Here is a 27,308-nt window from a genome sequence, read left to right as displayed (position 1 = left end):
GGATAGATCGTACAGAGCCATATAGACCATGATGATGAGATTGATACTTACTCCAAAAATGATAGAAAACCAATGAACATATTAAGCAAGGCAGTAGCATGAGTCAATTTATATTTTTCTTTGATTATTGCATGGAGAATGTGATGTTAAATGGGTAAGAATGGGAACTGTGACACCAACTCTGGGGCTACTGAAATCTTCAAGGCAGGAGACAGCAGTGGCTTGTAGAAGGTCATTGTACTGAACCATTATACCAGATACACAAAGGAGATATCAGATTTTCCCCCTTTTAGAAATGAGTTAACAAAGTCTACCAATGATTATAGCTTCTAAATGACGGAGTCAATATCCTCAAACTTGGACCAACATGGCTCAGAGATAAGTTTGTTTGTTTTTCCCAGTAGACTCTCAGACTCTTGCCTCTTCAGTGGGTTTGGCAAAACAAACAGACAAACAAACAACAACAACAACAAAAACAACTTACAAAAAGCTTCAGGAATTCCTAACATTTAGTGATGCCTGCTATGGACCCAGTAGTGCTCCACGTGTTTCCTGCACATTAGCAAACTTAACTTTCATGACAACTCTGTGAAGTAGATGCTCTTATTATCCTCATTTTACAGAGGAGTAATCTGAGTCTTAGAGAAATTAAACTATTTAATAGTAAATGTCAAAGGCAGAATTTAAACCTGGCAAGTTAGCTCTGGAAACACTAAACCATGCATTTTACTACTAAGCTTTTTAAGAAAAAAACTCCTTAGCTGGCCAGTGTTTCTACACTGAAGTACTGTACTATAGATATGTCAAAGAAAACCATCACCATGTACCCCCTTCAACTTCCAGTTGAGATAAGAATTCATGTACAACACAGAAAAGCTTTTTATGGCAATTTCATAAAAATGCTAAAGATTAGGCAGAGCTTCCCACACACTTCAGATGAGAACAAGGAAACATTTCTAAAAGAAAGTGAACAAAAGATTTATGTTTTTAACCACTCTCAAGTCTGAGAATCAACATTTCCACCAGGTTGGCGTTTTCTAATACAAATGTAAGAGGAGACAGATTGAAATGCCAAACCAAATTGCTCAGTGTTTTAGAAAAAGTTGTTTCTCACAGGCAGCCTCAACTCAAAACATATAGGATATCTTCTGAAAATTTTCAAAATGTTGGGTTTGTGGAATTCTACAATTAATCAGAAGAGTCTAATATTCCAACACAACAAGAGCGACCTACAAATAGCCTCCTTCATTTTCTGTCAGGGCTCTTGCAGCATCCCCTGAAAGCTCAAAAAAATCACCTTGAAGAGCTGTAACTTTGCTCACAGCTTCCTCCTGTATCTACTGTGACCTTAACCACTTACTTTAGAATTATTCTGCTATTTTCAAATGCCCTTTGAGTGCCCCAGGTCCTACCACTTTAATATGCAAAATTTAGCTAATTTAGGCTTTGCAAGGACACAGTTTTGAATCCCTTGCTCCAAAGCCTGAGGATCTTAGTGTATCAGAGAGAAGACAAACAGACATAGACCTCAGATTTTTCCATCTTCTTTCTTTAACTATTACTGCTCATAATACTTATGGACTATTTGGGGTATTCCATGCACAATCTCACTTAATCCTCATAACCTAGGAGAATACTGTCATTGTCACCACCATTTATCCTAGGAATGTTAACGTAATGTAATCAGATGAGAACAGAATTAGAACGCTAGCTGTCTGACTCTAGAGCTTTTCCTATTATCTTATACCTACATTATAATTACACATGTAGCTATACAATATAAATATATATTTTCTGATATAGTATATAGTATAATGTATAGATTAGCATAAAGTATAATGCATAGCATGTATTCCTTATAAGCATATTTAATATGCTTAAAATGGCAGTACCAATTCCTCCTTTCTTCTTCCCAAAAGGATCCACAACATTCTATGCATTGTTGTTTCAGTCAAAGGAGCCTAAAGGACTTAAGACTTTTCAATTCTGGATGCCAATTGACAATCACAATGGGGGAGATTTTAAAAAGTTGTTATGCCCTGTCCTAGCCTGGAAGACTCTGATTTCCCTGTTCTAGGTTAATACCTGGCCATCAGTCTTTTTAAAAAAGTTCCTCTCTCCCTCTCCCCCTAGTGATTACAAAGATCCAGGGGGCTGAAAAACAGTGGCTCTGAGCCAATTAGTGTAATCTCACCAATTACAAACTGAATATCTTCCCCACCCAGAAATTCATTTATTGAAACTCTAACTCCCAAAGTGTTTATGGAGATAATGGCTTTAAGGAGGTAGTTAAGGCTAAATGAAGTCAAAAGAGTAGGGCCTTAATTTCATAGGACTAGTGTCTTTATAAGAAGAGGAATAGACACAAATGATCTCTCTTCCCACCCCCATCTCCTCCACTGCCACTCTCCCTCTTCCTCTCTTTCTCCCTCTCCCTCTTGCTTTTTCTGTGTGTGTGCACAAAGCAAAGGCCCTGTAAGAAAACACCTGGAAGACAGCAAGCCAAGAAGTGAGGCTTCACCTGAAACTACTACTGCTCCTACTGTGATCTTGGACTTCTCGCTTTGAGAGCTGTGAGAAAATACATTTCTGTTGTTTAAGCCACCCACTCCGCAGTATTTTGTTTTGGCAGCCTGAGCAGGCTAATATAGATTTTAGTACTGTGAAGTGTGGTGCTGATTTAACAAATACCCAGAAGTGTGGAAGTGGCTTTGACCCTGGGTGGTGGGTAAAAGCTGGGAGAAATTTGAAGTCCATGCTAGTAAAAGCCTAGATTGTCTTAAGAGACCAGTAGCAGAAACATGTACATTAAGGTGATTTTGGTGAGTGCTCAGCATGAAAAGAGGAGAGCTGGAGAGAAAGTACCACCTTAGAGAAGACATGTATCACCAGGAACAGAAGGTTGGTAGACATAGGAACATTAAAGGTGCTTCTGAGAGGTCTCAGACATAAATCAGGAACATGTTGTTAGAAGCTGGAAAGAAGGCAATCATGTGATAAAGTGGGAAAGAATTTGGCTAGATTGTATTCTAGTGTTTTGTGGAAGGTGGGACTTGCGAGTGATAAAATTGGATGTTTAGTTGAGATTTCATACACATTGTTGAAGTTACAGCTTAGTTTCCTTTTTACTGCTTATAGTAAAATGAGAGAGGAAAGAGATAGATTGAAGAAGTTATTTACCAAAAAGAAAACAGGACTTGAAGATTTGAATAATTCTCTGCCTATGCATGTTGCCAGAAAATGAAAGTCTGCTCTGGATTAAACACATAAGGTGAGGCTGGACAATTCATAAATCACTCTCTAAAGGATTATCTATGGAATTTAATTAGCGGTCTTAACTGAAGCCAGAAATAGCAATGGGATTATACCAGCAGAAATACTTCCCACAGGGGCTCTCGGGAGTAGAAACAATGCGACAAAATAAAAGAAGGCTGCCAGGCTTCAGAGATCCTACAGGATGAGACAACAGGCCTACCTGACTGTGAACATGTGCTCCTCTTCAAGAAAAGGGAAGAATGGTCCCAAAGACAATTCAGAGATCATCTGGGCTGCTATTCCTACTGTAAACCAAGTAGACAAGCCTGTTTTCTCCTCAGCTTCAGAGGATGGAGCCACCTCCTTGGTTTTAGTGGGCCAGGATGATGGACTGGCCAGTGCCTCAAGGGCAAGGCCACTGCTCAGGGTCCTGGGGGTAGGGCATCCCCACAGAACTGAGGGGGCAGGGTCACCATGGAGAGCTGAGAGGGTGGGGTTGCTGCAACCCCCATGGGTTTGGAGTGCAGAGAGGCTAGCCAGAGAGGATGATTCTCAAGCCTTAAGACCAAATGAACAGACACAGGGGCCTATTTGAAGGGGGAAGGTGGGAGGAAGAAGAGTTTCAGAAAGAAAAAAAAAAACCTGTCAGGTACTAAGCATAGTAGTTTGGTGATGAAATAATCTGTACACCAAACCCCTTAGTCACAAGTTTACCTATATAACCAACCTACACATGTATCCCTGAACCTGAAAGTTAAAATATTAAATATATATATATTAAATATATATTAATTGTTTTTAAAGATCAAATGAAATTTGCCTTGCTAGATTTTTGACTTGTTTGCGACCTGTCACCCTTTCTTCTTTCTGATTTCTCCCTTTGGGATTGGGATTGTCTAAATTATGCCTGTCTCACCATTGTATTTTAGAAGCACAAAACCTGTCTAGTTTCACAGGTTCACAGTAGGAGAGGAATATTAGTATGACTCATACTTCAGGTCTAATCTATATTTGATTTAGATAAGACTTTGGATTTAGAATTAGCCAGGCACCTGTAATCCCAGCTACTCGGGAGGCTGCGGCAGGGGAATCACTGGAACCTGGGAGACTGAGGTTGCAGTGAGCTGAGATTGAGCCACTGCACTCCCGTCTGGGCAACAGAGTGACACTCTGTCTCAAAAAGAAAAAAAAAAAAAAGAACAAAAAGAAAAAAAAAGACTTTGGATTTGGAATTGATGCTAGAATGGGACAAGACTTTTGTGACTGTTGGGAGAGGGTGAATGTATTTTGCATGCAAGAGGAGCATAAATTCTGGGAGGACTGAAGGTAAAATGTTTTGGACTGAATTGTGTCCTCCCAAAATTCATGTATTGAAGCCTTAACCCACAATATGACTATATCTAGCAATAGGTTTTAAAAGGGTATAATTAAGGTTAAAAGATGTCTTAAGAGTGGGGCTTCAATCATACAGGACTGGGGTCACTGTAAGAAGCCCAAGAGACACCAGATATTCTTCCTCTCTCTGAATGCACACAGAGGAAAGGCCACGTGAGGATTCAGTGAGCAAGCCAGAAGAGAGGCCTTATTTGAAACCAACACTGTTGGCAACTTGATTTTGGATTTCCAGCCTCTAGAACTGTGAGAATATAAATAAATTGTTGATAAACCACCCAGTCTGTGGTATTTTGTTACAGCAGCCCAAGCAGACAAAGACTAACCCATAGTACCATTATGATTGATATGATTTGAGTGTGTCTTCACCCAAATCTCATCTTGAATTGTAGCTCTCATAATTCCCACGTGTTGTAGGAGGGACCCGTGGGAGATAATTGAATCATGGGGGTGGTTTTCCCCATACTGTTCTCCTGGTATAGAACAAGTCTCACAAGATCTGATGGTTTTACAAGGGTTTTCTCCTTTCATTTGGCTCTCATCCTCTCTTGCCTGCCACCATGTAAGACATGCCTCTCTCCTTCTGCCATGATTATGAGTCGTCCCGAGCCATATAGAACTCTGAGTCCATTAAACCTCTTTTTCTTTATAAATTACCCAGTCTTGGGTATGTCTTTATCAACAGCATGAAAATGGACCTTTGGTCATAATGGTTACAATGATCCTTTGGTCATAATGGTTATTGTGGGCCATGGCTTGGTAAAGATATCTAGTATCTGAACGTGAACATAAGGCTCTAAATCCAGATATTATTGACATCTATTTCTCTGCCCTTCAATAAACTAGCCTAACAACAGAGCCAAAACAGAAGCAAAAGAGCTTCAAAGTCTGTGGAAAGAAACTGAACTTCACAGTTTATCATTCACATACATTTGAATCAGCAGTCCCCAATCTTTTTGGTACAAAGGACTGGTTTCAGGGAAGATAATTTTTCCACTGACAGGGGTTGGGGGTGGATGGTTTGGGGATAAAACTGCTTCACCTCAGATAGTCGGGCATTAGAGTCTCATGAGGAGCACGCAATCTAGATCCCTCACATATGTAGTTCACAGTAGGGTCGGCCCTCCTATAAGAATCTAATGCCACAGCTGATCTGACAGGAGGCGGAGCTCTGTCAGTAATGTTCACTTGCCTGTCACACACCTCCTGCTGTGCAACCTAGTTCCTAACAGGCCACAAACCAGTACAAGTCTGTGGCCCCAGGAGTTGGGACCCCCTGGTTTAAATGATAGAAAGAAGGTGTATTTAGAAAATACCAGAAATGGTATTCCAATAATAGGAGTTATAAAATTTTTATGAATTACTCCATGGCAGGGTGAAGACCAGACTGCTATCATCCCCTAGTGAATGCTATGGAATCCATACAATCTCCCCAATTGCAAAGAGGCCAACTAATCTTTATCTTTTTGTTTGCTTAGTTTATTTAAGATGTGTACAAAGTGTGTGACTATAAGGAGTGGAAGGGAATGGGGAAGAAGTTATAAGGTCCTGGCACCAGAGATAATATTGAAAGTTTGAAGAAGGCATAGTCTTCCTTTTCACAACAACTTTTTTTTCTAATTAATATTATTTTTATCCTGGGCTTTCCCAGCGAGCTATATAATGTTTTGAAAATACATGTAAAGAAAATAAAATGTAAAGATAGCTACTGTGGTAAGAAATTAATCAAGGCTGCAAGACAGTGATGATTCAACTTTCAAAACAAAAGGTAAAGTTGAATATCTTTCCAATAATCTGACTGTGTTTAAACACAATGCTTTCTAAAATTACTTTATGCTTCAACTTCTATTTTTAAGTTCAGGGGTACACGTGCACAATGTGGAGGTTTGTTACATAGGTAAACATGTGCCACGGCATGTGCCATGGTGGTTTGCTGCACAGATCAACCCATCACCCAGGTATTAAGCTCAGCATCCACTAGCTATTCTTTCTGATGTTCTCCTTCTTCCCACCCCTCCCCTTGACAGGCCCCAGTATGTGTTGTTCTCTGCTAAGTGCCCATGTGTTCTCACCATTCAAATCCCACTTATAAGGGAGAACATCCAGTGTTTGGTTTCCTCTCCCTGCATTAGTTTGCTGAGAATAACGACTTCTAGCTCCATTCATGTCCCTGCAAAGGACATGCTCTCATTCCTTTCCATGGCTGCATAGAATTCCATGGTGTATATATGTACCACATTTTCTTTATCCAGTCTACCACTGATGGGCATTTAGGTTGACTTCATATACATAACACGTTGAAACACATGGCTAAGGTAAAATGTAAAGCTTTAAAAAGTTGTTACACTGAATTCAATCTTTGCTCTGCTAAGAAGTAGGTTTATGACCTGCGACCTTTGGTTTCCTTCTCTGTGTAATCAAAGTAGTAAAGTTTACCTCCTATGATTTTTGGAGGATTAAATATGTTAACATATTAGAAGTTTCTAGAAGAGTTCTAGAATAGGGGCATCATGAAAATTATTTGATTTTCTTACTTCCTTTCTCAATTCTTGTGTTTCTACTTTGGTTACTAAAAAGTTAAAATCATTCTGAATGTCAATTTCCACGTGTTATAAACTAAACAGGATAAACATTTCTAATAGGTTTATTATGGTGTATGTGTTAATTACTCCGTGAAATGATGTGATAATATATCAAGTCCTATGATAATGTTTGTCTATTTTATGTAAAATTATGCAGAGAAATGGACATTAATGCCCACCTGGGGACCTTTTCTCAGACAAATGTCTCCCTTTTATAAGTAGCTATGGGGCTGAAGAGATGAAAGTGACAGAAAAAGTGTTAGCAAACTCGTTTTAATGTACTTTAAGCATCCATCACTAATCAACAAGTAACGTAACTGTATGTCTAGGTTTACTCCTTGAATCTTCTCTACCACCTAGTGAATGGGTCACAGCAAAAGATTTAGTGCTACAAATTTAGACTGATCACATTACATTTTTTGAGCAGGAAAGTTTCTAGCTCTCAAACTTATACAAAATTAAATTATAACAGACATCATGTATTAGAGAGTTAATAGATCCATGCTTGTTATAACAAATAAAGTGCAGGATAAATATGCACTTCCATACACACACTCAGCACCCTTTACATTTATCTTCTCTTTAAATTACTCCAGGGCTATCCCAACATCCTTAATGAAATCAGACATAGACTGAATTACATTCTTTTAAAACCGGAACAATCACACATCAACTTACATTAAGTTCCTTCTTTGCAGATCCAACTGATGTAATGTAAAACTTTGAAAGCACATTTTGACCTCCATTTGTTATTTTCATTTGTTCATTCTGCTATAAATTTGATTTGATCTCATTATAATATCCTTTAAAGTCCTAAATCTTTCATTAGTAAAAAGACACATGAAGCTTTTGGACTAAGCTGTTTTCCCATTGTCCTATTCTGATCTGTCAGAATTTGTCATCTGCAAGTCTGTGAATTACTTGCCTGCCATATTTAGCTAGGAGAAGCCTTGAAATCTGTTTTCAATCAGAAAAAAATGGACAGTCACACTTCCCTCCAAATAAGAAGAATATGAAGGACATCTTCAATCACCATGGGCAGTCTACTCAGAATGAGTTACGACAACAGCAGTGACCCAGGTGAGAAGACAATAACCTCTACTGCTGCCAGACTGCCAGGGGCTAGTGACTCCATGAAGTACAATTCCACGTCCCAGAAAACTGATCAGATGTGTGTCAATGACCACAAACCCGTTGCTTGGTTCTTAAACAATAAAAATGAAAAACAGAAACAAACATATAATAACGGCTGGCAACTACCTACACTTGAAACTATAAATGCTTAATTGTGGTTCACTTAGCTAAAATATACTCTGAAGTCATTAAAAATAGAAATGTTTATAAAGAATGTTTAACATGAAGAGCTTATGATGAATTGTTTAGTCATAATTTTCCCCTTCATTTCCTATGTTCATTCTCAACTTCTATTTTTTATTCATGAATATATATATATATAACATTTTGTATAACAAGTTTACTGAGATATAATTTATATGCAAAGAAAATCACACTTTCTAAGTGTAAAGTTCAGTGGTTTTTAGTAACTTTACAGAATTATGCAATAATCACCCATATCTAATTTTAGAACATACTATCACTTCAAAAAAATAAAAAAAAATACCGGCCGGGAGTGGTGGCTCATGCCTGTAATCCAAGCACCTTGTAGGCCAAGGTGGGTGGATCACCTGAGGTCATAAGTTCAAGACCAGCCTGGCCAACATGGTGAAACCCTGTCTCCACTAAAAATACAAAAAGTAATTGGACGTGATGGTGCATGCCTGTAATCCCAGCTAGTCAGGAGACTGAGGCATGAGAATTGCTTGAACCCATGAGGGGGAGGTTGCAGTGAGCCGAGATCGCACCACTGCACTCCAGCCTGGGTGACAGAGTGCAACTCCATCTCAAAAAAAAAAAAAAAAAAAAAAAAGAAATCCATCCACATTGACAGTATTTCCATAATCTCCTTCGCTCCAAACCCTGAAAACCACTAATCCACTTTTTTATTTCTGTGAATTTACCTATGTTTGGCATTTCTTACTAATGGAATAATATGTAGCCTTTTGCTTCTGGCTTCTTTCACTGAGTATAATGTTTTTACATTTCATCCAGGCTATAACCTGTATCAGTACTTCCTATTGTGTAGATGTATCATATTTTGTATATCCATTCATCTCTTGATAGAAATTTGAGTTATTTCCACTTTGGGGCTATTATAAATGATGCTGCCATAAGCATTTATGTATAAGTTTTTGTGTGGACCTATGCTTTCAATGTGGGGGGCATATGCTTAGGAGTAAAATGCCTGGATCCTATGCTAACTCTACATTTAACATTTTAAGGAACTCCTAAACTGCTTTCCCAAGTGACTGCTTCATTCACAAGCCTACCTTGTATGCAGTTTAAACAAAGCACACACACACACACACACACACACACACACAAACACAAAACCTTATTTAGTAAAGGTTTCCTATGCTACCTAATTTTGGCACACTGTAGCTGTGAAGGCAACAATTATTTTGACTTCTTAAAGAGCAAATGTCTGAGATATGGCATTGCATTTTTATTGCAGCAAGACTTAGTCCTTGCAACTGTTCGTTTTTTAAAAGGATTCATTTACCCACCACCATTGTAAATTTAAACAAAACTGGAGACCAGAGAAAGATCTGAAACATTACAGGGAATTTAGGACACAGACACAATAGAGCAGCAAGCAGATAAGTGAAATGACCACTGAGCAATCAACATTAACTTTGCATTTTCATGTCAAGAAAGAAAAATGACATTGAGATAAACAACTTTGAGAACAGTAAATGTCCCAAATTAAGAGTTTAAAAATAGACTTCAGGATAAAAATGACATTTTTTTCCCTTTAATTACATTTTTAAGTTAAAAAAAAAAAAAAGGTAAGTAGAAACTGAAAATAGATTTCACTAAGTGCTAGCTTTTCTAACAGCCTAGTGTGTGAAAATCCAGCTGTTCTTTTCTGCTTCATACATTAGCAGCAATAATGGTAAAGACGATGCCTTCCTTATTTGCTGACAGTTGTGTTGATGATGCAGGAGGCAAAATAGCATTTCTCTTCTGGGCAATGTTAATTATGGAGTGCTGACAGGAGTTCAAAAATAAATCCAGATTCTTCAAGTTAATGCCCCACATCAATATAGCGTGAAAAATATAATACACTGACAAGCATGAGAAAAGTGTAGATTTTGCATGATCGCCTCTTTCTCAATAAGTAAAAAGATTCAGAGTGAATTCAAAAACTAAAAATAATAAACTATAACGGAAAAACAATTCAGATACCTATTTTTGTTTTTAATTATATTGCTGACTTGATTATTTCAAGCTGAAAGAATATTCAAACTTATACTCTTTTGTTAGATGATATGAGGCTCTGAAAGATTAAAAGAAATGGATAATGAGTGGAAGAATACAAATTTTATTCCAGATTTTTATCTCTTCATCTGATACTACAACATCCCTATTTTTCAGGCCAAATTTCTGAACACAACCCATCAATTTTAAAGTGATTTATATGGACAGTGAGTTTGGATTTCCAAAATTTTGGCCATATAATGAATGGACTACGACAATACTACATAGTTCTTCAGATAGTGCACATATTCTGTTAGAAATTAATTAATGACACTAACTTAAAATAGAACACTTGAATTTTCTTTCTAGTATTTAGCAACTATCTGGTAACTATTGTCAAAATACATAGAAGCTTCATTAAATATTAATCTCCACTATAATTTTTAAAGCAGGACTTCAATATACATATTATCTTAATACTTTAAAAATAAAGAAACCAAGAGGAATACTCCTTAAGCAACTTGCCCAAGGTTAAACAAGAAAATAAATGTTTATATTTTATACTTAAGTCTATCTGAACACAAAGTCCTGCTTTTTAATAATGCTATCTTGAGAAAAAGTATTTAAGCTTTGAAAATGTTGTGGTCCTTTGAACTGGTAATTTTGTTTAGAACTGTATTCTAAAAATAGAATAAAGAACATGTACTAGGATTTAGCTTTAAGAATCTTTATATTAATATTGGCTATAGTGCCAAAAATTGGAATCAACTAGTGATGAAAAGGACTTGATTAAATTAATTGTGTTGGGAGATGGTGGGAGTGGATGATGGGAGGTTGCTTGTTGGCTGCAATGTGCATTGCTCCAGTGATGAATACGTTAAAGACCCTGACTTCACTAAAATGCAATAAATCAATGTAGCATTGTTGTAATTCTACTCTGCATAAAAAAAGTAAAAACTAAATTGCATTATGTTCAAATAGTGGAATAGTATGCAACCATTACAAATGTTGTAGAAAAATATCTATTGGAAAAATAATGGTAGCACACATAATCTTCTTAGTGAATTCCACTTAGCCTGCAAAGTTTCATTAAATGTCCTTTTGGTGATGTGTGTTCTTATCCAAATAAAATGAGGCCTACTCTCCTCTTTACTGCCATAGGTCTACACATATGGCATATGGTATTATACTTAATTATTTGGGTATGTGTTTTCCCTTACAGACTATGACTTCCTCAAGGTCAAAAAAAAAAAAAAAAAAAAAAACCCAAAAAAACTTTAGTCACCTTTGTTACCTCACCCAAATCTAACATAATGTATAGTGCATAGTTAATAGGAGACAGTCAACAAACATCCACTGCAAAAATAAGTGAACAATCCTTGTCAGAATGTTCAAGTTATTTTACTTAAGAATCAATTAGAAGTTGATCAGATATCTATAGTTTACTGGGGAAAACTTTCCTGCTTTTTTTACAATGAGAAGAAACAAACCCCTTCATTCTAGTTACCTTTGATTCTGCCTTGCTGCCTTAAAGACAGAAACAGGTAATAATCTCAGCACACCTATGATGCACTCACTACACATGACCCTGGGATACAACAGTCCGGCAATGGCCTGAGCTAAGGCAGGGATTTTAATGTGAATTTTATATATTTCTATAGAATATCGCAATAGGCTTCATACAATATATCTCTGAAAATTATCTTCAAAAAATGTTGTAGATGTCTACTTTATGTGTATTTTCTAAGGATAGAGTTCTTTAGCTATATGCTCAGAAAGCCATTGATCAAAAAAGTTTAAAGAATAATAATAGATTCTATGTTGTTTTCAACATATTACTATGACCCAAAATATCTTAACTTTCATATGCATATGTCACTTAATAAGTCAAAATTTTTTTGTTTTCATTTTTGAGGCCGGGGTGAGCTTATTTTTTATCAAAGCCCATTAAAATGTAGTTAATGGGCAGATTCATTCATTATTCTTTTCTGTAGACACTATATTACAGACACAAGTACTCCCTATAAAATTACAAAAATTCCTCTGGGAATGAGAAAAGAGAGTTGCTATGTGCAGTTCAGTGAGGATGAAGATACTTTGCACCCTTGGCATCTGCAGAGTCAGTATTTTCAAATTATCTAAGGAAAGTCAGGGAGTGGGTCACTGGGAAGAAAGTCAAATGGATAAGGGCCAGGAAAACAAAAAGAGCGAGAGAGGAAGTTTACAGAAGCCAAAATCAGAAGACTGCCTTCAACTAATACTGAAGAAATCTTCATACATTCTTGAAGTCCAGTCAAGTGTTTCTATGTGTTTCTATATAAAGGTGTAGCTGTATTTAGAGCTGTTACATTTTCCACGGCCTGAAGGAATTTCCATTTATTTGCTGTGGTACTTTTTTTCTCTAGCAGGACCATCACACATTGTGATTTAGCCCTGTGCCTACAACAGATTAGAAATTTTAGTAGGGAAAAATCACCTGATGTTGACCTTATTCAGCTCCCTCTGCTCAATCAGGTTTGTGTGCGGGGGCTGAACCAGATGAAGTTTCAGAGGTGCAATTGGAGAATATTCCCTCATCTATTGCACATGCCAGATGGGTTAGTACCAGTTTAAAAAATACTACAAAGGAAGCCTGAGCATTCTCAGAATTTGAAGACATCAAGGATAATTGAAGGGATTCCAGAAAACCCAGTTTCATTAAGACAGAGCAGGCATCATAGGGACTTATATGTGTTTTTGTTTTATTTGACCTGGAATTTTTTTTTTTTTTAATTAAACGGCTAGTAGGGAGCCCTTGAAGACTCTCTCTAAGATCACTGAATATGAAAGTTAAAATCAGAGTTTATACTATTCTTGACTTGTATAAATTGCCTGAGGAAGGTGAGGTTTTTTATGCATTAGGAGACAGGAATAATGGTAATAATAATGTTTCTTGAGAGTTTACTCTGTACCAGGCATGCTTTACATGTTTTACATGTACTAACTCACTGATTCTTATATCAAACTTACGAAGTCAAAATATTATTATTCGGTTTCTGTCAATGAGAGAACAAGACATAAGAATAAGAAGTAAGTTTTTCAAGGACACACAACTAGTAAGGAAGGACTCGTGCTCTTAAACACTAAGAAATACCCCTCTACAACGAAGAGTTATGAAAACAGGAATCTCTCCGGTTGTCTGCTGTGCAACTTCAACTTTTTTTTGAGGGGGTGTTATCCAAAATAGTGGATAATCTGTAGAAAACAGCTTTTTTCCCCAAATAATTATCCTCCAATATTAAACACACAGACACACACACACGCACACACACAATTCTACACATCTGAAAGTACTTCTAATCACAAGATTTTAAAGAATTTTACTTTGAATATATTGTCATTTCCACCGAGAAACAAATGATTTGGATGTGGAAACACAAGAAAAGATCACTTTTCCCATCTCATATTTATCTAATTTAATAAATGAAACTAAAAGCAGGTATGTTGATATCCCAGGAAAACTGAGATGATTTAATAGGTAATTTTTCATCAAAAGTCATATATTGGTTTATTTATTCAAATAACAAGTATTCATTTAACAACTACTTTGTTCTAGGCCAGTGTCTATGCACTGGGGATATATAGAAATGAACAAAACAGATTATGTCTCTGACTTTGTGAACTTGAGTTAAAGATGTTACTACTGTTAAATTACTGATGATTTCTCTTGGTTCAAGATATTCTGTATTTATTTATTTACTGTCACTTTTAAGTTCAAGGGTACAAGTGTTAAGTTTGTTACATAGGTAAACTTGTGTCATGGAGGTTTGTTGTACAAATATTTCATTACCCAGGAATTAAGCCTAGTACCCATTAGTTATTTTTTTCTGATCTGCTTCCTCCTCACACCCTCCACCTTCTTAAAGGACCCAGTGTGTGTTGTTCCCCGGTGTCCAAACAAATTTACAAAAACAACCTCATAAAAAAGTGGGCAAAGGACATGAACAGACACTTCTCAAAAGAAGACATACGTGCAGCCAACAATCATGTGAAAAAAAAACTCAGTATCACTGATTATTAGAGCAATGAAGATCAAAACACAATGAGATACCATTTAACACCAGTCAGAATGACTATTATTACAAAGTCAAAAAATAACAGATGCTGACGAGGTTATAAAGAAAAAGGAGCTCTTTTTTTTTTTTTTTTTTTTTTTTTTTTTTTTTTTTTTTTTTTTTTTTTTTGAGACGGAGTCTCGCTCTGTAGCCCAGGCTGGAGTGCAGTGGCCGGATCTCAGCTCACTGCAAGCTCCGCCTCCCGGGTTTACACCATTCTCCTGCCTCAGCCTCCCGAGTAGCTGGGACTACAGGCGCCCGCCACCTCGCCCGGCTATTTTTTGTATTTCTTAGTAGAGACGGGGTTTCTCCATGTTAGCCAGGATGGTCTCGATCTCCTGACCTCGTGATCCGCCCATCTCGGCCTCCCAAAGTGCTGGGATTACAGGCTTGAGCCACTGCGTCCGGCCGAAAAAGGAGCTCTTATAAACAGTTCATGGGAGTGTAAATTAGTTTAGCCATTGTGGAAGATAGTGTAGCGATTCCTCGAAGACATAAAGACAGAAATACCATTTGACCCAGCAATCCCATTACTTGGTATATACCCAAAGGAGTATAAATCATCCTATTATAAAGACATATGCAGGAATAAGTTCATTGTATCACTATGCACAATAGCAAAGATATGGAATCAACTTAAATGGCCATCAACGATTGACTGGATAAAGACATTCTATATTGTTAAAGTTTATAAATCTATACATTTCACATGGGAAGTATTGGAAAGAATAAAATTATACTTGCAAGATATGCAAATAGAATTCAAAACAGCAAACCATATAGCTCAACTGGCATAGAGACAAGTTCTTAGCATCATTCGTTCTAGTTTTAGAATCTTCTATAAATACCCACACAGAGGTCAGAATGCAAAGGCTGAATTGGTACTTTTTATTTCTTCTTCCAGGGCATGCTACATCTTAAGAACTGTCCACTCCAACACACATCCCAGTGAATAAGCATATCAATCTCATGGCTAACAACATACCTTTGAACGTTTCACAACCAAATTAAATCTCACCTTCCAATGGAACAGAAAGTAGAAGAATGGTGAATTACATGGGCTAGAAATAGGAGTTTGATACATAAGTATTTCAAATAATCAACTAGCAACATGAGACAAAAACACACAACAGCAAAAGTAGGTACTGTAGATTACGATTCTATCTGAAATGTACATATGGTTGGTTAAATCCTCTTCTTATTGAAAATCACTTAAGACTGGGCACTCTGGTGTCACACTGTGGCACTTGACTAAAGGTTCTACCACTTAACAGCTGGTGATAGGCAAGGGCTACTCTGCCTGGGCTAGAGACCCAGCAGGCTGATTTTCCATACAGACAGCTGACACTTTCTCTCCCCCAAAGAGCAGGCTCATTTGAAAACTAAAATGCAGAAGATATAAAAACTGACAACAACTGAGTACTCAAGTCAGACATCTGATAAGATGCCAATGAAATGGACAGGGCTGAGGGCCAAGAATCCCCAACACCATATGACAACAAACATGAGACTTGGGCCCTGGACTCCAGTCACACCAAGGGATGTGTTACTGAGCTCTCTGTCATAATTGCTGCAGTGGAAGATCAGGGATAGAAGCAACAATTCTTGTACATCACAGAACTGTAACAGCAACATTTTGACCTTGGCCCCAATCTATCCCAGGGGAAGGTCTGGTGCTTCCCTAACCAGGCAGTTTATAAGCCCCACATCTCAAGACTGGAGCCTCTCCCATGACGGACATTTGCCAGCAGGGTTCTTGTACAATTGGTATGGAGAAAATGGCTTACCTGCTGCTACTCTGTCTCTGTAGTTTTTCCTCTCAAAAAAAAAAAAAAAAAAAAAAAAGAATGCTGGTCCAAGCTGGTATGTGTGCTTTCAGGGCATTCACTCGTGATTACTCCACATTAGACTGTCTTGAACAAATTAGTAATTCTCTGTGAGCCTCAGTATCCTCTTCATCAAATATGTGTAATGACAGTAAACACTTCATTTGGTTTCTGTGAGGATTAAATGAGATATCTATGTCAAGTATTTATCAGAGCACAGGCACATAGTGAACATTAAAAAATGCTAGCTATGATTATAATTTATTATTTAATTCAATGGGATTTTTCAGTACATATAGGGGATTTTATCATATTTCAAAAAGAAATAAAAAATAAACTTGAGGTATTTCATTAAGAGACATAGAGAGTCATTGTTCTATAGGCTATGACTCCATCGTTGATGTGGTGAGGTTCATTTGATGACTGAAAGAGTCTGAGTTTCAGATCAGAGAAGAGAAATTCATCAAATAAAAGAAACAGGCTTATACTGAGAAACAGATTTCTAATTGGTGCCTAGGTATCTGTTTGCACCTTCTTGAAAATGAGCACTCTGGAGGAATGGCATAAAGAAAAAGACAGCTTTAGTGGCTATACTTTTATCTACATAATTATTCATTCATTCATCCATCAGTACATTATCTCCTTTATTCAACAGCTACATTTTGCAAGACACTATGCTAAGACAAGACATAATCAGGTCAATATGGAGAAGTACAAATTGACTTGTCCAAAACTTACTCCCTACATGCTAGTCTCCCAAAGAAGGAGCTTGCTGCCTGCGGATTGCCTGGAAAAATAGCTACAAAAAAAATGCCTTAAGGCAACCAATTCTAGTAAAGACTGAGATGGCAGATTAAGCCATTTTCAAGCATGTCAAAGAGCTGGAACTCTGAGGCTTAGACATGAACCCACTGATTCTGCCAGAGAATGGGCTTGTGTTCCCTGAACTATTGGAGGTCCAGTTGGCAGAATAGGACTTAGAGACAAAACTATGCCATGCACATAGTTGATGGATCCCAGCTCTCAGTCATGCCAGGGGAAGAGCTGTTGCTTTCCTAATTAGTTTCTTAAAGCCTTCTGGAGGCCAGTACTTGATTTACTCTATCTCTGTGTGCTATCCCAAAGTACAATGGAAAATTATACTCTGTTTCTTATCACAGTGAAATCCATCAATATAATCCTTTTTCATCATTCCTAGTGTGTTAGCTGCCTGATGTTTTGTCCTGGTTTAATCACCACATCTGTGACTTAAGAAGCTCATAATGTAAAAGAGAAGATAAAACACTTATATGGATTAAATTAATAAAAGAGAATTACCTGCCGTGGAAAAAGTATGTGCCATGTTTGGAGGGAATCATCTCTGTTCTGTTTAATGACTGACCTCTACCTTCCTTGAGGGTATTTGATAGAAACCAATCCCTGCACCCTCACTATTTCATTGCCAATAACAAGAGGAATGACTTATTTTACAGGACTAATGTATCTACACCATTCACTCATAAAAGGTGAGAGATAGGTTTCACTTCTTAATGCAATTTATTAGCTCTGTAATTACGATTCTCATTCCAGGCGCCACTTTTAGGGTGATAATATTGGCCTAATGTACAGTGCATTTTGGCCTCATGTAGAGAGTATATTTATCAATACAGTCTAACTGATAATAAAAGTGATATTTGAATGCCTAAGGAAGTCAAAATTTCCTTGTCCCCTTCTTAATAGGTTTAGAACTTAGAAAAGACATTTGATCCAATGACTCTTTTAATCACATTTATTTAATTCAGACATGAATTTGAATCCCAGTTGGTTTTGGAAATATTGTGTTCAATCTTGAAATGTCAATGCACTCATTAGCCTATGGCTATAATTCTCTCATTGGATTCTTTGAGGGATTAACTGAGATAATGTGCCTGAATCATATAAGGTATTCAAAAATTCTGCTTGTATGGTGTACATGATGTAAAAAGCAGTCTAGAAAAAGAAACTTGATACAGCTTTGTTTACAATAGCCAAGATTAGGAAGCACCCTAAATGCCCATCAATAGATGAATAGATAAAGAAAGAGTACTTATACGCAATGGAGTACTATTCAGCCATCAAAAGAATGAGATTCAGTAATTTGCGACAACATGGATGGAACTGGAGGATATTATGTTAACTGAAATCAGCCAGACACAGAAAGACAAACATCACACGTTCTCATTTATCTATGGGATCTACAAATCAAAGCAATTGAACCCATGAAGACAGAGAGTAGAAGGATGGTTACTAGAGGTTGGGAAAGCGGGGTAGGAGGAAGATGTAGGGGGATAGGAGGAAGATGGGGATGGTTAATGGGTACAAAAAATTAGAATGAATATGGCCTAGTATTTGATAGCACAACAGGGTGACTATAGTCCATAGTAATTTAACTGTGTATTTTAAAATAACTAAGAGTATAACTGGATTGTTTGTAACACAAAGGATAAACCCTTGAGAAGGTGGAGACCCCATTTTCCATGATGTGATTGTTACACATTTCATGCCTGTATCAAAACATCTCATATGACCAGTAAAAATACATACCTCCTATATGCCCACAAAAATTAAAAAAAAAAAAATGCCCAGGCGCGGTGGCTCACGCTTGTAATCCCAGCACTTTGGGAGGCCAAGGCAGGCGGATCACGAGGTCAGAAGATCGAGACCATCCTGGCTAACACCGTGAAACCCCATCTCTACTAAAAATACAAAAAATTAGCCGGGCATTGTGCAGGTGCCTGTAGTCCCAGCTACTCCGGAGGTTGAGGCAGGAGAACAGTGTGAACCCGGGAGGCAGAGCTTGCAGCGAGCCGAGATTGTGCCACTGCACTACAGCCTGGGCGACAGAGCGAGACTCTATCTCCAAAAGAAAAAAAAAATTAAAAGAAAATTTTAAAAAATCTTAAGAGACTAAGGGAGGATTATTGAGTCTCTGTATTAAGAACATTTGGGCCAGGCCTGATGACTCACACCTGTAATCCCAGCACTTTGGGAGGCCAAGGTGAGAGGATTGGTTGGGCCCAGGGGTTCGACACCAGCCTGGGCAATATAGTGAGATCCTGTCTTTATTTTATTTGTATATATATTTTTGTTTCTATCATATATAAAAATTTTTAAAGTAAGATAAAAAAGAATATTTGATCTTTTTTTCAGTTAGCTTAAATATAGGAAACACAAAAAATTTAACAGATGGTCCGCAACAAATTGGAAACTTTTCTGTGTCCTAAGCCCATGACATGCCAGCCAGTTTGACACCACTATTCAGAACTGAGCGCTTGGGTACTGCAGAGAACTATCACAGGAGGACATTTAATAAATTGTGGTGGAAGTCAAACCTCAGTCCATGTCACTCACCTCAACAGGACGTTGCTCACCATGTGTCATTTAAAATGCAATTCCCTTTGAATGGACACAGAGCAGTTCTATTACTAGACATGACTGCTTTTACTACTAGCAGTGGTTTAATGATTTTATGTCATTGCAATAATAGAAACATGACATTCAACTGTGACTACAGCTTGTATGAGTCTATTTTTGGAAAGCTGATTTTGCAGAGAACATGGAAATGTGGAGTCTTGGTTCCTGCTTATTTCCCAAAAGCCTTGGCTAGTAACTCTTATACGTCACTCCCCTCTATGGACCTTTCATGACTTTCTGAAATGAGTGTAGTGATTTGAAGTACCAAACAATGATTGTTCACAGAAAAAAAGTCTCTTCTTTAGAAAAGGAGAATTGGGACTGAATTCAATTTTTCCATCAAAAGAAACATCCCTCATGGAGTATTTCAATACCTGAGTCCTCACTCTCGACAGGGAAGAAGCAAGCAAACAGCAACAACAAAGATAACCGAAATAAGACATTCTTTCTCAGTAGAGGACACTGCCATCTACCTTTTACAGACAAATCTGAAGCTAAGAGACATAAACTCCCCCAATGTCCTCTCTTCACACGTAGACACTTATCACTGTCAGTACTCAGAGTTCAACTTCTTTCTAATCTCAGAACAAGTGCTTTTTCTTTTGCTTACAGCCAACCCTTTCATCTGTGTTCTTGATTCCAACCCCTCCTGTCTTTTCTAAGACCTCGATCCATCAGTACTCTACCTTTGTTCCTGTATTTTCACCTCTCCCCTTGCTACTGGCTACGGGTCCTTTCAGGCTGTTCACATACTAAAATCCTTACCATTACATACACACACACACCCTTCTGTCTACATCTAGTCACTGACCTATTTCCCTCCACAATCAAACTACTTAAAATAGTCCACATTTGCAGTCTCCCATTTTAAAATTGCCTGTTTTCTCTTGTCCATCTATAAATACGTACATGATTTTTCCTTGTATCCTTATTTCAAACAGTGCACTACAAGCATTTGTTATTTGTCCTTCCTTCCTTTCAACCCATACTCACAGTCCTCTGCTTGCATCTTTCTGGCCAGACTGCTCAAGTAAAATTCATCAATAACCTCCTAACAGTTAAAGACGATGGCCAGGACCAGTAATTTAACTGTTACCAGCATGTGAAACAAAAGACACCTCCTTCCCCTTTTGAAAAATGTTGCTCTCTTTTGGTTTCATATTGCTGCTTCTTTATTCCTCCCACTTACCATATATTGGACACATATTTTCCCCAAGTTCTATGTCATCAATACAGTTAAAATAGTTACAATAACCCTAAAAAGGTAGGGAATATTGCAATATTGTATACATTTAAGATCAAGCAGGTAGAACCTAAAGAAATTGAATCTTTACCTAAGTTACATAGTAAGTACAATATATGAGGTAAGAACCCAGTTTTGTCTGATACCAATGTACATTTTTTAACATGATAATTACATATTCCAAAAGTACGGAAATATACCAAACAATTGCAACTAACAAAACCCACCTACTCGAAGATTTAACAAATACTTACATTTTGCCTTTATTTTTAGTTTTCAGAGACAGGGTCTTGCTCTGCGAGCCAGGATTCAGTGGTACAATCATGGCTCACTGCAGCCTCAAACTCCTGTACTCAAGGGATCCTCCCACCTCAGCTTCCCAAGTAGCTGAGACTATAGCCACGTGTCTCTACCCTGGCCTTTGCTTTATTAGCCTCAGAATTTTTTTTCTTTCCAGAATTGATATGGTTTAAATAATTGAAGCCCGCATTGCATTCCTTCCCAAGTTTTCTACCTTTCTCATCAGAGAGAAAGCCATTTTTCTTTAGTTGGTGTGTATCCTTTACTTTCCAAAGTTTTTCTACTATTGGATTGATACAGTCTTTTTGATTCCTGTCTTCCTTTCATTTTCCTGTCTGAATATTTTACATTCATTTTCTGTTTGTGTGCGTTTATACATTTTTAACATGTATACTTAACAGTTTATAGATACTATTTCTAATCTTCTCTCCAACCAAATAGGGCATTTGAATGTATTCACACTGAACTTCTTCCTCCAATTTACCACATTAATTTATCTTGCTTTTGCCCTGTAAAATACCACACCTGAAACCACCAAAAAATTTAGTAGCATACATTCTATCAGTCTGTCTGTGTCTGTCTATCTATCTATGTTATTTTTCACAGCAAACCTTACTTACATGTACCTACATGTATATGAAAGTGTTTTTTTATCATCTCACTCTTTTCGTTGGAGTTTCAGTTTTCTCTTACTTTCATTCTCATATAGATAGATCGATAGATCGATCAATTGATAGGTAGACAGACAGACAGACAGACAGACAGTCTATAAAGTCTAATTCTCACTATTTTTATGGGATTTTTTTCCCCATTTGGATTCACCCCTGAATTGAAGTTTGGCTAAATGTAGAATTTTAGGTAAACAATTATTTTCCATCCACTCTTTAAAGTTTCGTTCTGTTGGGGCATCTGGTCTCCATCATGGCTGTGAGACATCTTCTGTCATTCTAATTTCCATTCCTTTGATTGCAATAACTATCTCATTCTTGATTGCTTTCAATATGTTTTCTGTTTGTGTGAGTTTGGAAATTTCACTGCAATAGAACTAGGTGAACATTTGCTTTTAATTAAACAATGTGTGGATGTAGTACTCATTCTGAAGATTGATATTGTTTTTTTTATTTCAGGCAAATAACAAACTAGTGTATCATTCTTTTCTTTCTATCCTCCTTGTCTATAATTCCTCTCATGTTTTCTGTGGTATGTCATTTTGTCTTAAATCTTCACATCAAAGCTGCATGTCTGGTTAATCAGATCTATTTGCAAGTCACTAATGCTTGTTTACACTTAACTACATCTTAACAAATGTATTTGTTCACAAAATCATACAGCATATAGCTCCACTGTTCAATATTGGAGTCCTTCTCCAAGTCTGATGTGTGTGGTAATTTTTTTCTCTTATTTATTTGAACTTTCAAACACATTCATTTTAATGTCTTCTCTGGACAATTCTATTATCTCTAGTTATGGGGGTATAAATTCTCCTATTTGCTGCATTTTCTGACTTTCCATTATGAATTCCCATTGGGTATTTAAATATTTCACTCTTAAGTCACCTTCATGGGGTAATTATGGAAAAATTGTGCTCCCCAAAATTCATATGGTGAAGGCCTAACCTCTTAGGTGACTGTATTTGGAGATCAGGTCTCTGGTATCTTTGTAAGAAAAGGAAGAAACCCCAACAACGCGCACACACAGAGACAAGGCCATGTGAGGATGTAGAAAGAAGGCGGCTATCTGCAAGCCAAGAAGAGGGTGCTTACCAAAACCAACATGGTTGGCATTTGGATCTTAGACTTCTAGTTCCAGAACTGTGAGAAAATAACTTTCTGTTGTTCGAGCTAACCAGTGTATGGTAGTCTCTTATGGTAGCCCAAGCCAACTAATATAGGAGCATTTCAGGAGCCCCAGTCTATAGCAATGATCACCGTGTGTCATTTCATATTCACCTCTTCACTGTTGTCGTCAGTTTCACTGATTTCGTATTAGGTTTTTGTGAATTTCTCAACTTGCTCTTCTCATCCTACATACAAATTCAGAACTCACAGGTTTCCTTAAAGGTGTCTCATACGGCCAATTTCTCAAAAACGATTCATTTTAAATGATGGCTGGTGGTCAGAATTTTTCTAGTTCTAACATCAAAGGCATAGCAGAATGATCACCTGTCTCAATGTTTTTCTGCAGGTAGTACAGATGCAGTCACCTTCTACCTGCACTCACCTCTGAGGGCATGAAAATGTCACACCTAGCATTTAATGACTGCTTCCCCCTGAGAACTCTGATGTTTTGTGCCTTTGATTACTGATCTTACCTTGAATTTCTTCTTCACTGCAGCATCTAAAAGCTCTCTTTTCTTATTTTTTACCACGTACAAGCATTTCTAAAATATTTCTTTCATAATTTAATTGATAAGTAGAATTTTTCTATATTGCCTTAATTTTAAAATACCAGATGTCCCTTTTGCTCTATTTCATTATGCCATTGTTCTTGTCCTCATTGTATCTCTGACTATATATTCTGACAAGTAAAAGTTGTTTTCTCTTTCTCTACTTAACAATGAAATATTGGTATTTTCAGAGGACTGGTCTTCTCTTTTAATGGTCTTCTTGAAAAACCTATTCTACTTCCAGTGTTTCAAGTAACTCATTTTTGAACATTTTTGTTTATACATCCAATGTGAACTTGTTTTTTTGGGTTACAGAACTGCAGGACCACCATTAGCTTAAACTCAGAATGTGTAAAAGAGAACTCGTGATTTTTCCACATAATCCCTCAGAAATTTGTACCTTGGAATGTGGCACTCTCATCTTTCTGGATAATCAAAGCAGAAAACTAGAAACCATTGAGAATGGCTTCCTTTCCTCAACCCCCACCTTCAATGGAGAGGCAAATTCCATTTTCTCAGCCTCCTTTACCTTACCATTATGGATACCTTAAGGATACCGTAAGCATCTATCCTTAAGCCCCACCCATATAGAGATATATTAGCCTCTTAGGATTTTTCACTTGCAAGATTTAATTATTAGCCAAATTGACATCCATGCCACTAATCAGTTTTATTGTTTCTCATTTTCTTTTGGCTGCCAGAGTTGTTTCCCTTCTAAGAGTAACTAGTCCATGCTTTTGAATCCATGGATCCTTTTGGTGGATTTTCTTTGCCTATAGGACAAAGTACAAACTCTAGCTTATGAAACTGAATTTTGGTAATTGAGCCTTTGACTACTGGTCTAGACTTATTTTTCATAGGGTTCTATACCACCACTTTGAACTCCAGTTCAATGAAATTGGTTTTAGTGTCATATTTTCATGACTTTTTTCAAGCTTTTGCCTTTCCCTAGAATGATTTCCCCTTGCCCCCTTGAACTCAGCATCACCTTCCCAAATCTGTCATTCTTTTCCAGGGGAAGTTGACAACACCCTCCTTAGTATCTCTACCAGAAATAGTTATCCTTGGTTCCTATTGTAATCTTAACTCCATTGATAAAAAATGTGCGATGTTTTAAGATGGGGTTTCTTAACTTCGATGACATTGATATACTGGACTAGATAATTCTTTGTTGTCTGAGCTGTCCTGTGTATTACTGGATATTTAGCATTCTTGACTCCTAATCACTAAATGTTAGTAGCACTTGTCCCCCATCAGACAGAACAATCAAAAATGCCTTCAGGCATTGTCGAAACATTCCCTGGGTAAGAGTGGGGATTCCTGGTTGTCAACCACTATTTTAAATTAGGAACCAGATTTCAAAAGTCCTGTGTTCAAAGTTACAGCCTGCATTTCAAAATATTAGTTGGCTAAATGAGTACATAATGAATAAAAATATTCTAGTTACCAATAATAGTATGTGTATGTGAATATATATATCCTCTTCTATCCATTAAATAATTGAAATACAAAATAATTCACTTATGAACTATGCTTTTGAAATACTTAAGGCAAAGTTCAAATAATATTACATACATGTGTTATCAAGATACACACACACACACGTCATAGTGAAAGACTAAATGACAATACACACAGTCAAGCAAGAACAATTAGTAATTTTGTGAGTTGGCTGCCTGTTCACATTTATTTTGCCAAGGCTAATGTTTAGTTAAGTCAACACTTCTGCCAATTTTAAGAGCCTTCATTGAATGAACTTATGTTTTAATTTTAGCAACTTTGCATTTAACCGTAAGGAAATATAACCCTCCTGGGCAATTGTCAAAACAAGTGGCTACGTTGACAAAGTGTTCTGGAAGTAAAACCATTGTATTTCTTAATTGCTCTTTCTTTAGACATTTACTTGATAAATGTTTAGAGAACTTTTAGAATGTGGTAAATATTTTAAGGAAATAAGATCTTCCAAAGTATTTTTACCACTACTAGGAAAGATAATTCATGTGTGCAAATAAGCTAAAGAAATTGAGTCAAAAGGTTAAGAAAGTTCAAGTGAAAATGCCATCCTAGTGATTTATAAAAACCGAGAAAAGAATCATAGAAAGACAACATGGAATGTTGGCCTTAGGGGAAAAAATTGTTAATATCAGTATTACTTACAATATTACAAAAAAACCTGAGAAAGTCTTGACATTCAACAGTAGCTGAATAGTTACCATCATTTTAAGATTTTAGTTATAAAAACTCTACAATAATATGAAAAGCTACATAGTCTATGTTTAAATTAACATTAGAAAAAAAATTTGCATTCAATTTGAGTTTGAGCAGGCTTGTATAAAATGCATCACATAAAAACACCTAGAAGAAAATACATGACAATGCTAATGGTTATTTCTAGAATGCATGGCTAATAGGGGAACTATGTCTCTTTCTTCACATATATCAGTAATTTAAATTTATCTTCAATAGCTGTACATTTTTATTCATGCAAATATGATAAGCTAAACACAGATTGTGTTCTTTGACTCCATTCAGGTTTGAGAACATAGAAAAGCTTTCTTTTATTTGTCATATATTTCTATTACTTTTTCAAAACTTTCAGACAGCACAAGGGGAAAAAAGTTTGTGAAATTTTATTTCTAGACTTTGCTATTTTAACAATTTATTAATTAGTTCATAGACTAGTTCTTAGTCCTTAGATTAAGGGGGCAGGAGGGAAACCCCACAGACTCAAAAAAGCACAACTGTGTACCACCTGGTAGGATCATAGCCTTCTCCAAAAGCCTTTTTTTTTTTTTTTTTTTTTTTTTTTTTTTTTAGGAAAACACTGGGAAAGAGCAGGGAAGTCAGAAATGCAGATGTGCAGAAATGCACAAGCACACAAAATGTCCTGTATTTGTCCCCAGATACTTCTCCTATATTACGTCATTAATATATCCTAAGGCTCATACCTCTTTGTCTTATACCTGACAAGCTAAAGCCTACTACCTCATATCTGAACCATATCTAATGCATTTCCAAATCTGTCCAGTGCTAAAGAACTTTAATTTTTAGAAAAAAAATTTTTTAATTGACAAATGAAATTGTGTATATTTATCATGTACAGTATATTGTTTTGAAATATGCATATATTGTGAATTGGCTAAACTGAGCTAATCATCATATGACATTATCTCATATACTTATCATTTTTGGTGAGAACACTTAAAATATTAGGCAGCTATATTCTCTTAGCAATGTTCAGGAATATGTTATTATTAACTATAATCATTATGTTGTACAATAGATCTCTTTAACTTGTTCCTCCTAACTGAAATCTTGTATTCTTTGACCAATATCAAGAACTTTCCATGCTAGATACAATATTAAAATGAATTTCAGGTAAAATAAAGGATGAAAAGTGTTAGAACACTAATATCCATGCTTGATTTGGCAAATCTCTGGTAGAACGGTGAGATGGATGAAAAGATTAGTTCTTAGAAT

At 36.7% G+C, this 27,308-nt stretch overlaps 1 protein-coding gene across 10 annotated transcripts in view; it reads right to left on the bottom strand.

Moving 5' to 3' along the window:
- LRRC4C (leucine rich repeat containing 4C) overlaps window positions 1-27,308 on the bottom strand; it is a 1,316,491-nt gene that overhangs the window by 1,063,647 nt on the left and 225,536 nt on the right. For 9 of the 10 annotated variants that reach the window (XM_050758335.1, XM_050758338.1, XM_050758336.1 and 6 more), the window contains one exon: window positions 16,429-16,638. The exons of the other annotated variant lie outside the window; for it this stretch is intronic. The gene's annotated coding sequence lies outside the window, so the exon portion shown is untranslated. The remainder of the gene's footprint in view (window positions 1-16,428; window positions 16,639-27,308) is intronic. 10 annotated transcript variants of the gene reach the window in all.

The sequence above is a fragment of the Macaca thibetana genome, chromosome 14 (genome assembly GCF_024542745.1).
Source record: "Macaca thibetana thibetana isolate TM-01 chromosome 14, ASM2454274v1, whole genome shotgun sequence".
NCBI lineage: Eukaryota > Metazoa > Chordata > Mammalia > Primates > Cercopithecidae > Macaca > Macaca thibetana.
This window is presented reverse-complemented; position numbering and strand designations above follow the sequence as displayed.